The 13,841-nt window shown below is 42.3% G+C and overlaps 1 protein-coding gene and 1 long non-coding RNA gene across 5 annotated transcripts in view; one reads left to right on the top strand and one right to left on the bottom strand.

The window, feature by feature from the left end:
* EXTL3 (exostosin like glycosyltransferase 3) overlaps positions 1 to 13,841 on the top strand; it is a 123,923-nt gene that overhangs the window by 54,885 nt on the left and 55,197 nt on the right. The window contains exon 1 of one of the 4 annotated variants that reach the window (XM_057721129.1): positions 2,697 to 2,929. The exons of 2 other annotated variants lie outside the window; for them this stretch is intronic. The gene's annotated coding sequence lies outside the window, so the exon portion shown is untranslated. Of the gene's footprint in view, positions 1 to 2,696; positions 2,930 to 3,078; positions 3,177 to 13,841 lie in introns of those variants that run through there. One more of the 4 variants, XM_057721132.1, reaches the window with a different exon arrangement.
* LOC130844856 (uncharacterized) lies at positions 652 to 1,860 on the bottom strand. Its single transcript, XR_009051252.1, has 2 exons — positions 1,693 to 1,860; positions 652 to 1,291 (listed from the first exon to the last, which is right to left on the bottom strand). It is a non-coding gene; the product is annotated as an uncharacterized LOC130844856 (long non-coding RNA).

Raw genomic sequence — 13,841 nt, 5'->3', positions numbered from 1 at the left:
AAAAGAAAGAGACTGGGGGACTTCCTTGGTGGTCCAGTGGTTGAAACTTCACCTTCCAATGCAGGGGATGTGGGTTCGATCCCTGGTTAGGGAGCTAAAATCCCACATGCCTTGCAACCAAAAAACCAAAATGTAAAACAGAAGCAATATTGTAACAAATTCAATAAAGACTGTAAAAAATGGTCCACATCCAAAAAATCTTAAAAAAAAAGAAAGAAAGAAAAGAGACTGGGCACTGCCGAGTCCCTGTGACCACGCTTTGGAAAGAAGACCCATAGGCTCCTGCTGTTTGGTACCAAAGGCACACTGCTCTTCTCTGCTTCCTTGAAAGGGATGAAAAGATCTACATATGTGACGGTTAAACAGCAATGCAAAACTGTTTCAAGTTCCAAAATGCAAAAGTAGAGACAATATATTGTAAAAGGTCATAATATTGAGAGATTAGTGAAGATGAGCTTCATTGTGTGTCCTGTTGCCTTGGCTTTCTTTCTTGAGGAGAGCTCCTGTGAATATGACTGTATTTTCTGAGCCAGAACTTACAATAGTAAGGCAGCAATGCACGAGAGGAGTCTTGAGGGCTTGAATTTGGGAACTAGATGTGAGACTGCAGAGGAGAGATGGTAGAGATCACACGGGTCAAGGCTCGAAGTCTTGGAAACTGATTTAATATGCAGGTAAAGAGAGATGTCAAAAAAGCGGATACCGCCCTGCAAGGATTTAAATGAGCCAGGGCCTATAAAAGGTTTAGCTTATTGCCTGGCAATTAAGTATTTATAAAACCATAGGATGGTGGTGGTGTGCAGCTGGAAAACAGGGACTGGAGCGATGCAGTGAGGGATCTGCTTCGAGGTGGAGATCATGCTAGGAAGAGAGTGTGGAGAGGAAAAGAAAGCAGCCCAACTCATAGCTAGTTAGACATGAACTGTGAGAGAGGAGAGGCTCACAAGATCCAAAGGAGGTGGGTGATTTGCAGCACCCAGGGCTCTGGGCATGTCAAAGTTCAACCAAATTTTGGTTGGGTATCCTTTTTCTCTCTAAATCTTGAACTATTGATGGAATCAGATAAGTTGATGTTGGGGCAGCAATGTGTTAAGTCACTCAGATGTAGAAGACATTTAGGCTGAGTCCTCCAGGAAGCAGCTATCTGCAGGCCCTCTCTTGTCTGCATGGAGATGAACCAACGCCTGGTGATGAACCAGCCCTGGCTTCTGGGCTTCTGTTGCGGCTCCTCCCACACTGCCAGACTTATGTCTGCTGCCACAGATCTCTGGAGAAGAGCCAAGAAGATGAACTGTGGGGGGAAAAGGGGACAACTTTAGGCTATTCTTGATATTTGGGCAACAGTTTTCCCCATTTTCATTTCTTGGAATGCCTTTGATTTTTAAAGCATTTTGATTTCTGCTTCCCTGCCTCCCACTTTCCTCAACAAAATTGGTAAAAGTTAGAAAGGGGTTGTTTTTGTACATATATGACGGTGGTAAGACTTTGAAGGTTTAAGTTTGTTCTTACTAACAAAGGGAAAAGAGAAGAGTGTGGTGAGAGGGGAGAGTAAGGAAATGTCAGGAGAGAGAAGAAAAAGGGGGATCAGAAAAAAAGAGTGTGCTCTGGAAAACAGGTTGCTAGGTTTTTAAAAGTTTTGTTTTGCAAATGGAATCCTTAGCCCAAACTGTCCCCTGTGGGAAACTAATCAACCTTCAGTGTTTTGTCGGCCTCTTGGCTCCACCAAGGTTGTGTGGATGAGACAGGGCAGCTGTGAAGCGGTCTCGCGGGGGTGCAGCTCGTCTAAACGTACAGACCACCCAAGCACGGCGATCCGAGCCAGCCCTTGCCTGGCCCTCCCCAGCTTCTTTGGGTCCTGGTGTGTTTCCGGTTCCCTGGTTAGGAAGCCCTGGAGTAGAAGCCCCGCCCTTTGGAAATTAAAAGCATGTTTAAAAAAAGTTGAAGCAAATTTGAATTTAGATCATATTGCATTTTATGGGTTTTAAATAATGGTTTAAACGCATTCCTGAGTGAACAGTAACGATCAGGTGTGTCTTTCGGGAGTTCCTTCGCCCACCCCCATCATTGCAGTTATCCAAAAATTCTTGTCCTGACTTTGCAAGGGCCATAGGAATATATGCGCTTTTCCGTTCACGGGGGTTGGCTCTTAAGTATTTCAAACGGCATCGCCTTTTCCTCCCAGTTTTGGTTGATCAAGCCAACACAACTGGACTAAGCCATTGTTTTTGCAAAGCCTCGGGATTTTCTCCCTAAGCACTCATGTCTTCCGGCCTTTTCTTTGTTGTTAAATATTCTGAGTGTTTCACAACTCCAGACCATTGCCGGAGACCGGTCTGCCCACTGAGAAAGGCCTTTTCTGTGGGGATGGCTTTGTTTTTAGACCTGAAGTTCACCCGGCCGCTCCAAGTGGTTGAGGCTCTAGAGTCGGAACACGTTCCAGAATCCGCGGGAGCATTCTCTCCGCACCCACCCCCACCCCGAGAGGTTTTTCAAAAAGGGTGGGGGTCACTGGTTGGACTCGGGTCTGAGGGCCCAGAGTGGCGGGTACGCGCTTCCTCCCGGCGGGCGTCTCCCACAATCCCCGGCGCCGCCGCTCGCGGACCCGGGCGAGCCCGGCAGCCGCTCGGGAGGCTTTGGCGGTCCTTCGGGCGCGGTCGGCAAACTCACGGACGCCCCCGCCCCGCCCCCTCTGCCCCTACCCTCGCCCCCCTCACCCCCCCGCCCCGGCTCCCGAGCGACCGGGTTCGGCCATTTCCGGCGGGGCGCACTTCGGCAGGTTCCGCCGGCGCTGGTCGGAAATGGCTGCCCGCCAGCAGGGGGAGCGGAGGATCCGGCGCGGCCTGGAAGGCGGGCTGCAGGCGGCGAGAGCGGCTTTTGGGAACCCGAGTCTCGCGCAGGCGGCGGCGCCTCGTCCCTGAACTGAAAGCCGGTAGGACTCCTGGCGGCGGCGGGAGCCTGGAGGGGCTGGGGCGGCGGCCCGGAAGGGGCTCGTGGTAGGGATCCCTGGGCCGGCCGCGAGCGCCGGGCACCGGGCGGGTCCGGGTCCGGCTGCTCTGGGGCCGCGGGAGCCGGGGGGAGGTTGCCGCCCGGTGCGACGGGGGCGTGCAGCTTCGGAGTAGGCCTTCCCAGACGTCTCCGGAGAGGAACTCCAGGGCCTTAGCCACCAGCGAGGAGGGGTAACGGCCCCCCACCGAGGGTATGGGGGGGGTCTAAACGCGACCTCCCCACCCCCACACTCCCCCTCTAGCCCCAGTTACCTCGCACCCACCCCCACCCCTTTTTCTTAAAGCTCGGCCTCAGCTGTACAGCCTGTTCTGCTACCTAAAATCCTCCCCCATCCTTTGCCCCCCGTGTTTGTCCAGCTGCTTGTGTAGAGCATCTTCGGTCCACGAAGGGGCATCCCGGACCGCCCCTCCCCCCCTTTTCTGCGTGCACACACTCCCAGATACGCTTTCCGCTGCATTCAGACACAGCTGCTTGCAGCTGCTCTTCCTCTTGGCTCCTTTCACCAGGCTCACCTCCTTTCATGAGGAGCCCACAGTCAGAATAGCCACTTCCTGCCCAAGAGTCCAGGTGCTGCTGTTCTGTGCATCTGGGGCTTGGTGCCCAGGCTGTGTAGCGATCGGCCTATCGCTGCTGGGGCAGGAGAGGGGCTGCGGAGTGCGTGTCTACAAGACAAATCTTAGCCGAGTTATCCGACCGCGCAGCAGGGTGCAGTGGGAATCCGGAGCCCTTTGGAGACCGGGCAGGGCTGCCAGACTGCAGAGAGGCGGTTTCTCTTTTCCACGTTGAGCCACGTTGAGCCTAAAAAGGTTCAGAACCTTTTTAGGAATTTGTGGCTCTAAAGAGTGGAATTTGGTGGGTTCCTCCCCTCTCTTTTTTTTTTTTTCCAGAAATTCTAAGGGGCTTCAGGAAGTGGTTTTGGTTCCACTCCTTTGGAGGAGGAGGAGAGGCAGAGCACATGTCCACTTTTTTTCCCCATACATGATTTAACAGGTCTCTTTAGTATTTCTTCTCCTCCCTTTCTCCAATTTAGGTAGCTTCATTTTCTTTTGTTTTTAAAGAATCTGTGCATTGTAGTCAGGCAGACGGCATTTCCCCTCGTTTTGCTCAGCCAGTGTCTTGCATTCTGGTTCAGTTATTCTAACTATTGAGTGCCTGGGATGGTGACCTGGGAGGTCCTGATAGTCTTGAGTGAAGCTCAGCGTTCTCAACAACTTTTAGCAGGGGGACTTTTAAATATTTCCTGAAGAAAGAAGACCCATCTTCTTAAACTCTTACTTGGTGTGTTAAAAATACCTTATCCTGTGGGAATTTCCGGATCTTCTGCCCTGTGCGGAGCCTGAGGAGTCATAAGCACTCTCAGTGCTTTCTGGAAGAGGATTAGAATTGTGGATCTTCAGTATACTTGAAATGTGGTTTATTTAATACTTGAAGATAAGGCCGATGCTGGGGGTGTGGGGGCTGTGGGTGGTGACATTCCTTCTAGACCAACGATTGCTGAGCTTGTGTCTTCAGGTCCCCACCCCTCGCTTTACTAACGGGAAAACACCTGGCATTAAATGCTTGGCATGTAGTTGGAGTCTCTTTATGATTAGACCTCAGAGTTTTAACCCGTGAATAAAAAGAGTTTAAGTAAACAGGTTAGAGAGAAATGAGTCAGGGGTAAAGTTAAGCCTGAGAAGTAGGAGAAGGGAAGAGGCGGATATTCAAAAGGATGGCTTGAAGCTATCAGAAGAATGTATGGGGATTAGATAAAGACCTGGTCTTGCCCTCAGGGCTTTAGGCTAGCTGTTGAGTGAAAAGTCACTGAAGGGTGGTGCAGGAGCGAGGCCTTGGCTGCTGTGCGAGTGGGGTGGGGGTCCCTAACTGAGGCAAGACTGGTAAATGGTCCCCTGGAGAAGGGTTGGAAATATTGCCTGAAGCAGAAGTAGATTCAGGTGTTAGGAGAAAAATGAAGATCCCTCCGGATCTGCTGTTGGTAGAGATTTGAATGTCTTTGCATGTAATTACTTCAGAGTGAGGCAAGAAATATGAACCTTTCATAAAGTTGTAGAACTGTGCATTAGTTTCTGCTGGATATTAAGTTTAGCTCAGAAAACTTATGTTAACATATTTATCTCCATTTTATTTTTTCTTTCCTCTTAATTTTCGGCAGCTGTTTCTTTTGAAAACCTGTAATGATAGGGTAACTAAGTAAGAGGAAAGAAAGGATTTTTCATGTGTTTGTAGGTTCCTTGAAAGTAGTGGAGCTCAGGCAGTTGGAGTTTGAGAACTCAAGAGACAGGGGTAGACTCCCCTCTAAGCGTTGATTGATCTTTTCCTGCCTGAACTGGTCCCACACTCCTTGCACACTTGGAGTTTTTCAGATCTCTTTGGTGATATTCCTAGGTGGAAAAGCGGCAGCATTAAAATTTTTGTAATCTTGGGTATATAAGAGGAATATGAAGACCCCATTTAGTGACATATTTACCTCCTCTGCACTTAGGCCATAATGTTTAGTGTAGGATTTTGCTCACACGCACCAAAATGACCCATTAAAATTCCAGGGATGAAGCCATAGGAAGATGAACTATGTCTCAGCATACAGTCACCTCTGCGGTTTATAACCTGAGAGTACTTTCACAGAAAAGTAGGCAAACTTTTTCTGTAAACGCCCAAATAGTGAGTATTTTAGGCTTTGCAGCTATTCAGCTCTGCTGTTGTAGATTGAAAGCAACACATATTGGGTTGGTCAAAAAGTTGGTTCGAGTCTTTCCATGACCTCTTAGAGAAAAACTTGAATGAACTTTTTGGCCAGCCCAATGTGTAGTACGTATATACAGTAATACACACGTGCAGTCCATAACTGAGTGAGCAAGGCTGTGTTCTATTGTAACTGTATTTACAAAACAGACAGCTGACTGTAGTTTGCCCTAGTGTATTGCCCCTTCACACATGTTATTACTTTTGTATATTCCTCCATTTGTGCCCAATACCTTTTAGACTGATCAGTGATATTAATGATTAACCTCTTGGATGTTTGCTTTGTTGACTGCTATCTTATCCTCTCATATTGTCATCATTTTAACCCTCTCCTGCAAGTTCCTTTTAAACCTTTTTTCGACAAATATTTGATACTCTGAGGGAGGAATTTTAAAAAATGAATTAGATTTGGAATATGCCCTTAACCTGTATAGTAAGAGAGATAAGACATACATAAATACATTATGATGGTAGATTACCATAATGTCTTAAATTACTATAGTTCTTGGTGACTATATACTTTCATGTATTTTTTCTCATAGAGATTTTGATCTTTTTAGTAACTCTGAGAGATAAGAGGCTAAATGTTACAATATTCCTTTTTTTGAGGGGGAAGGAAGGTAGAAAAGAAAACTGAGGCTTGGGGAGGTTTAGTTATTTGACCAGATGTAGTAAGAGGCAGAATTTTTGAATTGGCCAATAATATTTACTGGCCTGTCCCTGTTTGAATACTTGTAGTGATGTGAATGTCCCTGGGCAGCCCATCCTAATTTGCAGACTAGTTTTTAGGACGCTTTTCCTTACTGAGCTGCAGTTTGCCTCTCTGTGAGTGTCACCTTTCAGCACTTGTAGAACAAATCTATTTCTTTTCCCTCTGACAGTCCTTCAGATGTTGGAAGATTGTCATCATGTTTCCCAAGACACGAGTTGCAAATTGGTGTGCATGGATCAAATAAGTCCTGTGCACATACCATTTGGCCATCCAGCTTACATAAAGACTTACACTGGGAACCAACTTTTAGAAATGGGGAGATTTCACATAAAAATCTCTATTTCTGGCTTTTCTTGAGAAAAAATTAGAGGCTTCCATGATGTAGAGTTCACATTTCTGATGGTAGTATTATCCCTTAGATGCTAAATACACTCTCCATTTTGCTAAAGTCTCTGCCGGCTGCCTTGATTCATTACTTCACTCAGGACCTCTGTGGTCATTGAGATTACCATCCTGTTCCTAGGTCTTCTAGTCCTCAGGCTGTGGATCCCCATTTCCTTCAGATGTTTCTTATTTGACAGTTTCAAATCCCCTCACCAGTGTCTTAGTCCTCTGCCCTGCATTCACTTTGTTAATGTCCGTCTTAAAGTGTGGCACTCAGCACAGCGTACAGTATTCAGTACACAATGTCAGAGTACAGTGGGGGGGGTGGGGGGTTTAACTTTTACTCTTTCGTTTTTGACCCTATACTTTGTTTAAAAAAAAAAAAGCAGAAAAACGGGTGATAGTTTTTTTCCCCCCAATCAGTCATATATTCTTGATTCACTGAAATTACAGTCAACTAAAATCACAACTCTGTGTGCATGTGTGCTATTATTAAGCTAAATCGTTTCCCTGTAGTTTGGGAATCTAAGTGCTGAACTCTGCTTTTATATCTTTTAAATGTTATCTGCTTAGATATTCCAGACTGATAAAATCTTTTTGTATCCTGGGTTTTCTCCACCCTTGATTTGTGCTTCCCAGCGTGACTTCCTTTCTTTATTTCTGAAGTGGAGCTGTAAAGTATAAAGGCATTGTGGCTTAAAATGGAGAAAATAGTTGGCGAGGACCCTAAATTATTATTAATGGATTCAGTGGAAAATTAAGGGGGGCCTTAAAAGAAAGCATTATGCTTGAAATTTTGGAAGTGAAACAAAAGGTCTTGGGGATAGCCTTGAGTTTATATGTTGGTAATATTCCCCCCTCAATAAAACCAGTATGTATGTGCTTTTTGTCTGCAAAGCAGCTGTAAGTCAGCGGGGTCCTAGAATCTAAAAGGATCTCTGAGGTCATATAGTCCACTCCTTTAATTTATGAGTTAAAAAAGGATAGGAAGCATATGAGTCAAGAAGGACAGGAATTGTGAAGATAGGGGGCCTGATGAATCGCAAAGATGGTAGTAGTGATAAAGGGACCACAAAATTGGAGTCTCAAGTTGAATTCACCACTGCAGGTTGGAGTTGGATGCCTGAGTCATAAAGCTGATTTATGTATTGCTTAGCAAACTTCTACTTGAGTTTTCTTTCTCATTTAGGGATGTCTAGAGCACTAATGATATCAATTGTATGTCTCCATAGCATAAAGTGAAATCCTATTTTCTTGAGGAATGGAAACCCTTGGAGAAATTAGTTTATGCTCTAGGCACTTGCTTATCAAGTTGACTGTTCCAGAAAGGTTCTTCAGCAAGTTCCATCTGAAGATCTTATTTTAAAAAACCTGTTTTTACACTTCCTCCTTCCATACAGTGGAATCTGTATTTTTCACAATTATATTGTGAGCATTTTTCCATTTGATTTAAAATGATTGGAAAGCTTATTGACAGAATGATAATCATATTAATGACGTATTTATAATACTTATTATTTAACCTTCTTCCCAATCGTGGACATTTAATTTATAATTTTTTTGATATTATAGGGAATACTTGGTGATTACATCTTATATCAATAATACAAATTTTTGTTCACATAGAATGCATTCCTAGAAAGTGAAATTGCTGAGTCGAAGATATGAATATTTTAAAGACTTGTTACAGATGGCAAAATTCAGTTTACATTCCTACTAATACAACGTAAGAGTACCTGTCACTGTAGCTGTCAGCAGAGTACAGAGATGTACTGTACTTTATTATGGTAAATGGTATACTTTGTAATGTGGACATTTTTGATATTAAATCTTTTTTCTCATTCGTGATTCTTTATTAAGAATAATTTCTGGAAGTGGGATTGTAGGGTCAAAGTGAAGGCACCATTTCAGGGCTTTTATTGCTTAAGGCCAGATTATGCTCCAGAAAGGAGGGTCGTTTCTCCCTCCTAGCACCGAGAGTGTGGGAACACTACCCTTGATCCTGGTTAGTACCAGATACTGTAATTTTACTATTCTTTGCTGGCTCATAGGTGGAAAATGTCACTGTGTCTTGTTTTAAAAGTATATTTCTTTGATTGCTGGGATGATTAAACATTTAAAAATATTTAGCATTTGGGCCCCTTCTTTTTGTGTAGCTTCCTGTTTATTTCCTTTGACCACTATTGTGTTGCCTTTGCTTCTGTTAGAGTAATGCTGTATTGTAAATGCTTCCCCCAGTCTTTTCACTGAATCTCAACTTAAAAAAAAAAAAAAGATATGTAGAAGCCTTTGATTCTTATGTAGTCAAATTTGTTGACTTTTTCTTTTATGGATTCCGTTTTTGCCTGCATTCCTATGAAAGTGGCCGTACTTATCTTGAGGTGAAATTACATGTATGTTTTCCTTTTGTTCTTTTTGTGGTTTCATTTATTACAATTACCCCTTGAATCCATCTGAGGCTTATTTGGGGATTTGGTTTGTCATGCAAGAATTCAGCTTTATTTTTTTTCTAAAAAGCTAATTGTCACATTATTTATGGAAAAATCTAATGTGTACTTCAAAGTGACTGCAGCAAGATAATATTTTCCTTAATTACGAAAGTAATACATGCTTATTGTAGATGAATGAAGACAAAAATGAGTCTTTTAAGTAAACAGTAAACCTGTCGATAGCAGGGTACAGTTTGGACACCTAGATTTGTATCTGGGCTCCTCACCTTCCTGCTGTATGGCCTTAAACAGGTTACCTAACCTTGGGATTCACACTTACTTTTCTGGAAAGTAGAAAAAACAAGCCTACACCAAAGATGGTTGACATGAGGATGAAATGAGATAGTACGTGTAATATGTGTTATATAGAGTGGGTTGTAAATATAAATATAACAAGTGGAAGGTCTACCCCCATGTCTTCCAAACGTCTGTGATGGTAGTCTGTAGACTTCCTGCGTGAATAAGGTATATTGTTCTTTGACTACCTTAGTTGTGTGTAATTACATTGATTCAGATATCAGTCTGAATGAGGATTGTTATCAGTTCTTTGTTAGACCAAAACTTTTGAGTTTGTATGCTCTGCATTAAAATCACCTGGGAGCTTTGTTGCACTGCAGGCGCTTGGGCCCCATGCTTGGGAATTCTGATTCAGTTAATGTTGGGTAGGCCTGGGTTTATCATGTGAAAACATTCTTAGGTGATTTGTACATCTGATTTGTAACCCTGGTTAAAAACTGACATAAGACAAGGTGATTTTGATTTGTGGGATGTTATCAAACTGGTGGGAAGGGAAACAGATCTAGGAATTGGCATTTTTTCCAATTGAGCACTTATCCTGGGAGTTGAGAATTCTGGGTTCAGGTTTATTGCTGACTAAATGCAGCAATATTGTGACCTGGGTTAATCAAGAATACCTATATATAGTTGAGCAGTGGAAGGAATGCTTATTATTTACTGGTGTCTGCTAGGGACATTTGTGGAACATCTTTGGGCTTAGAAATCTGTTCTTGAGCCCAAGAAGTACTTGTTTTTCCTTTTTTTCAAAGCCTTGTAATAAGGGTGGCTCAACTCTGTGGTTGTCTGTGCTTTTATCATAATCTTGACTGGTAACTCAGCAAGTATGTCAGTGTACAACCAGTTTTTCTCACCTGATTTTGTTTTTTAATTGCTGATAACTTTCTATTTCCTTTGTTTTACACCCAGGTTAAATTTATTCAGTAAATAAACTGTGGTGGTTGTGTTGTGAAGAACATGTGACGTTGCTCTCCTGTAACTTGTGAATTGTCTACATTCAGTTTTTACAAGTCGTTCTTTATCAACAGTTAGCTTCCCTGGAAAGTGCCTTTTGTTACTTTGAACAACAGAGGAGAGAAGTCAGAATCTTAACAATAGTGCTAGGATTGGGAAACTTGTTTTAGTTTGTTTACTTTGTTTAGCTTATTAATATCCTGATTTTTGAACTAAGTACTACCTTGCCATAACAGGCTGTTTGTCTTGCCTGTGCTTAGCAAGAAATCAGGAAATAATGTTCTTTGGGGTTGTTATAGTATTTGTACATTTCTGAAATATTGCTTTCAGCAGGCTTATTGAAATGATTTTCTGTACAGAACTATCTCTACCTAGTTCGAAGGGCTTGTGGCAATGGCAGTAATAGCAGCAATGTGCAGGTGGTTCTGTGGAACCTGAACCTAGGTTGGTAATAGGATTCTGCCTGCTTGAGGGGCCCATGTAGTACTACATGCACAGATGCACAGGTAGGTCATTCACTCTGAGTATATTGTTTTCTTGTTTTGTTCAGCAGATAAATACTAATATGGGGTTGACTTTAGGTTTGGAGTAGTATTACCACGTGTTTGAATTATAACTGCCATTATCTGTGGTTATAGTACAACTGTAGTAATATGGATAATTTAAAAATAACTTATGCGTGATGTGCCTCTGCTCTGTGTTCCCCGAGTTAACATCACAGGCAGTTTATCATAATGGTTAGGACATAGAGAATGTGGGCCTTAGAGTTGGAATAACTTTGATTTGAATTCAAGTTTTACTCAATATGGATGCCGTTGGGCAAATTACCTAACCTCTGTTCTTTAGTTTCCTCATGTACAAAGTAGGAATAATAGTACCTACTTCATAGGATTGTTGTGAAGATTAATTATGTGAAGGAATTTAGTAGGTCTAACCTTGCACACAGTAAATATTCAATAGAAGTTAGCTGTTATTGCAATTATTTAATATATTACAGTCAGTTGAAGGTTTCATTTGGAAACATCTGGAAAGTGTCTAGCTTCTCTGCTTCTTGCCGTGCTCCTCCTTCATATGTTTCAGATGTAATGCGGAACGGCAGCCCAAGTGGAACCAGCTATTTATTCCTTTCTTTCCTCCCTTCTGTTTTCTTTCTCTTTTCCATTGAGTGTTTTACTTTAGTTCAGTTTTTTTTTTAGTGAGAAAGATTATACAGCTTTGTTGAAAGACATTAAAGAAGACCTAAATAAACAGAGATATGCCAAATCCATGTTAGAAAGTATCAGTATCAAAGTGTTTTGGTTTTAAAGGAAGAAAAGTCAAGTCAGTAAGATGGTTATTGTATCAGCAGACTCTCCAAAGCAAGGTCCTCATCACTGGTAATGTTCCCACTGATGACGGAAGAGTTCACCATGGTGATAAGGAATTTTAGCAGAGAAGGTGCTCAGAGAGGAGGCGATGGTAGAGGACACGGGCGTGTTGAGGCATGGGAGGGAGGAGTTGAAGGGGCAAGACAAGCACATTCAGAATTCTGAATGAGAACTCTAAGCTCCAGCTAACTTCTCAGCATACCTCCTGGACTTTGACTTAAATTACCGTTCAGCTTTCCAGGAACATAGCTGGTGTCAAGCCCTCAAGTGAGTGGCTAACAGGTGAAGAATTCTACTTTCCATTTATCAGCAAAAATATCTTAGTTAGGGAAAGAGTAGAAAGTAGGGCATGGGCCATGATCTGAATGATACATGTCTGTGCACAAGCATTTTGAACTTTTTTTCACTCTTTGCTGGGAGAAGACACTAACGTAACCTCCTTATACTCAGAGGAGATGTACCCTTGCTGCTATTGGAACACTGAGGTGTAGATGTCTGTGTTCCTGAGCATTGGAAAAGAGATATCAGAAGGGAGATCAAGGTTAGAGAGGTAAATTTGAGAGTCATCCAATCAGGGGGCGCTAATTGAAGCCATTGGCAAGCTCGAGTAAATGAAGATAGAGAAGGAGAGAAGAGGACAAGGGACAAACCCCTGAGGAACAACTGTGTTTAAGGAGTGGTGAAAGGAACCAGAGAATAAGCTGTTGCAGTGGAGAACCAGGAGAATGGGCAAATAAATTACATAAAACACAAATTAACTCAATATGAGACATTGGGGCAAGGATGAGGATGATAAAACTTTTTGATAGGAGAAGTAAAGGTGTGAATAAATGGAGAGAATGAATGTTCATGCTTCTGGATAAGATTATATTAAAATAACACTTCCCTACTTAAGTGCTATATAATTTAATTCTTTTCATATAGTATTACTGAATTCTGTTCACTAATATTTGTTCAGTGTTTTTTGTCTATATTGATGAGAGAGATTTATCTGCAGTTTTCTTATTTTGGTGGTCTCTTTGTCTGGTTTAGGTATGAAGGTAACGCTAGGTTTGTAAAGTGGACTGAGAAGTATCCCTCTGTCTGGAAGAGACTGTGTACGTTAAACATACTTTAAACGTTTAGTAGAATTCTCCAGTGAAAGCCTTTGGGGCCGGACATTTTTTGGGGGGGAGTTTTAACATGAAGTCAATTTATTTAATAGTTATAGGATTATTTCCTACTGGGTAAGTTGCAGTAGTTTGTGTTTTTTGAGGAATTGATCCATTTCATCTAAATTGTCAAATTTTGTGTGTTGAGTTGTTCAAGGTCTTTCTTTATTATCTTTTTGATGCCTGCAGGGACTGTAGTGATAATCCCGTTTCATTCCTGGTGTTGGTAATTTGTCTTTTCTCTTTTTTCCTTTGTCAGTCTTGAGCAGGTTTGTCAAACTTCTTGACAAACCTCTTTGTTTTATTGATTTTTCTCTTTTGTTTTTATGTTTTTGATTTCGTTGATTTGTGCTCTTTGTCATTTCTTTCCTTCTGCTTACTTTGGGTTTATTTTGTTCTTTTTCTAGGTTCTTGAAGTAGGAGTTTAGATTATTGATTTGAGACATTCCCCTCTTTTCTAATGTAAGCATTTCATGTATGAATGTTCCTCTCAGCACAGCGTTAGCCGTGTCCCACATATTTTTTCATCTGTAATATCTTATTTAATCCCCACGGTAACCCTGGAAGTAGGTAGGGGTTTTCAATATCACTTTAAGGAGGAAATTATGTAACATTTTTCAATTCTCAAAGCTGAGTCTTGAGCCAGAGAGTCTAGCTGCAAGTCCAGAAAGCCTTCAAGCCTCCTCCTAGCTATGAAATTCTCTTTTTTAATTTTACAGTGTTTCTTTTTTTTAAATTAATTAAT

The sequence above is a fragment of the Hippopotamus amphibius genome, chromosome 2 (assembly GCF_030028045.1).
Source record: "Hippopotamus amphibius kiboko isolate mHipAmp2 chromosome 2, mHipAmp2.hap2, whole genome shotgun sequence".
NCBI classification, from domain to species: domain Eukaryota; kingdom Metazoa; phylum Chordata; class Mammalia; order Artiodactyla; family Hippopotamidae; genus Hippopotamus; species Hippopotamus amphibius.
Note: the sequence above shows the minus strand (reverse complement) of the source record. Positions and strands in the feature narration are given on the sequence as shown.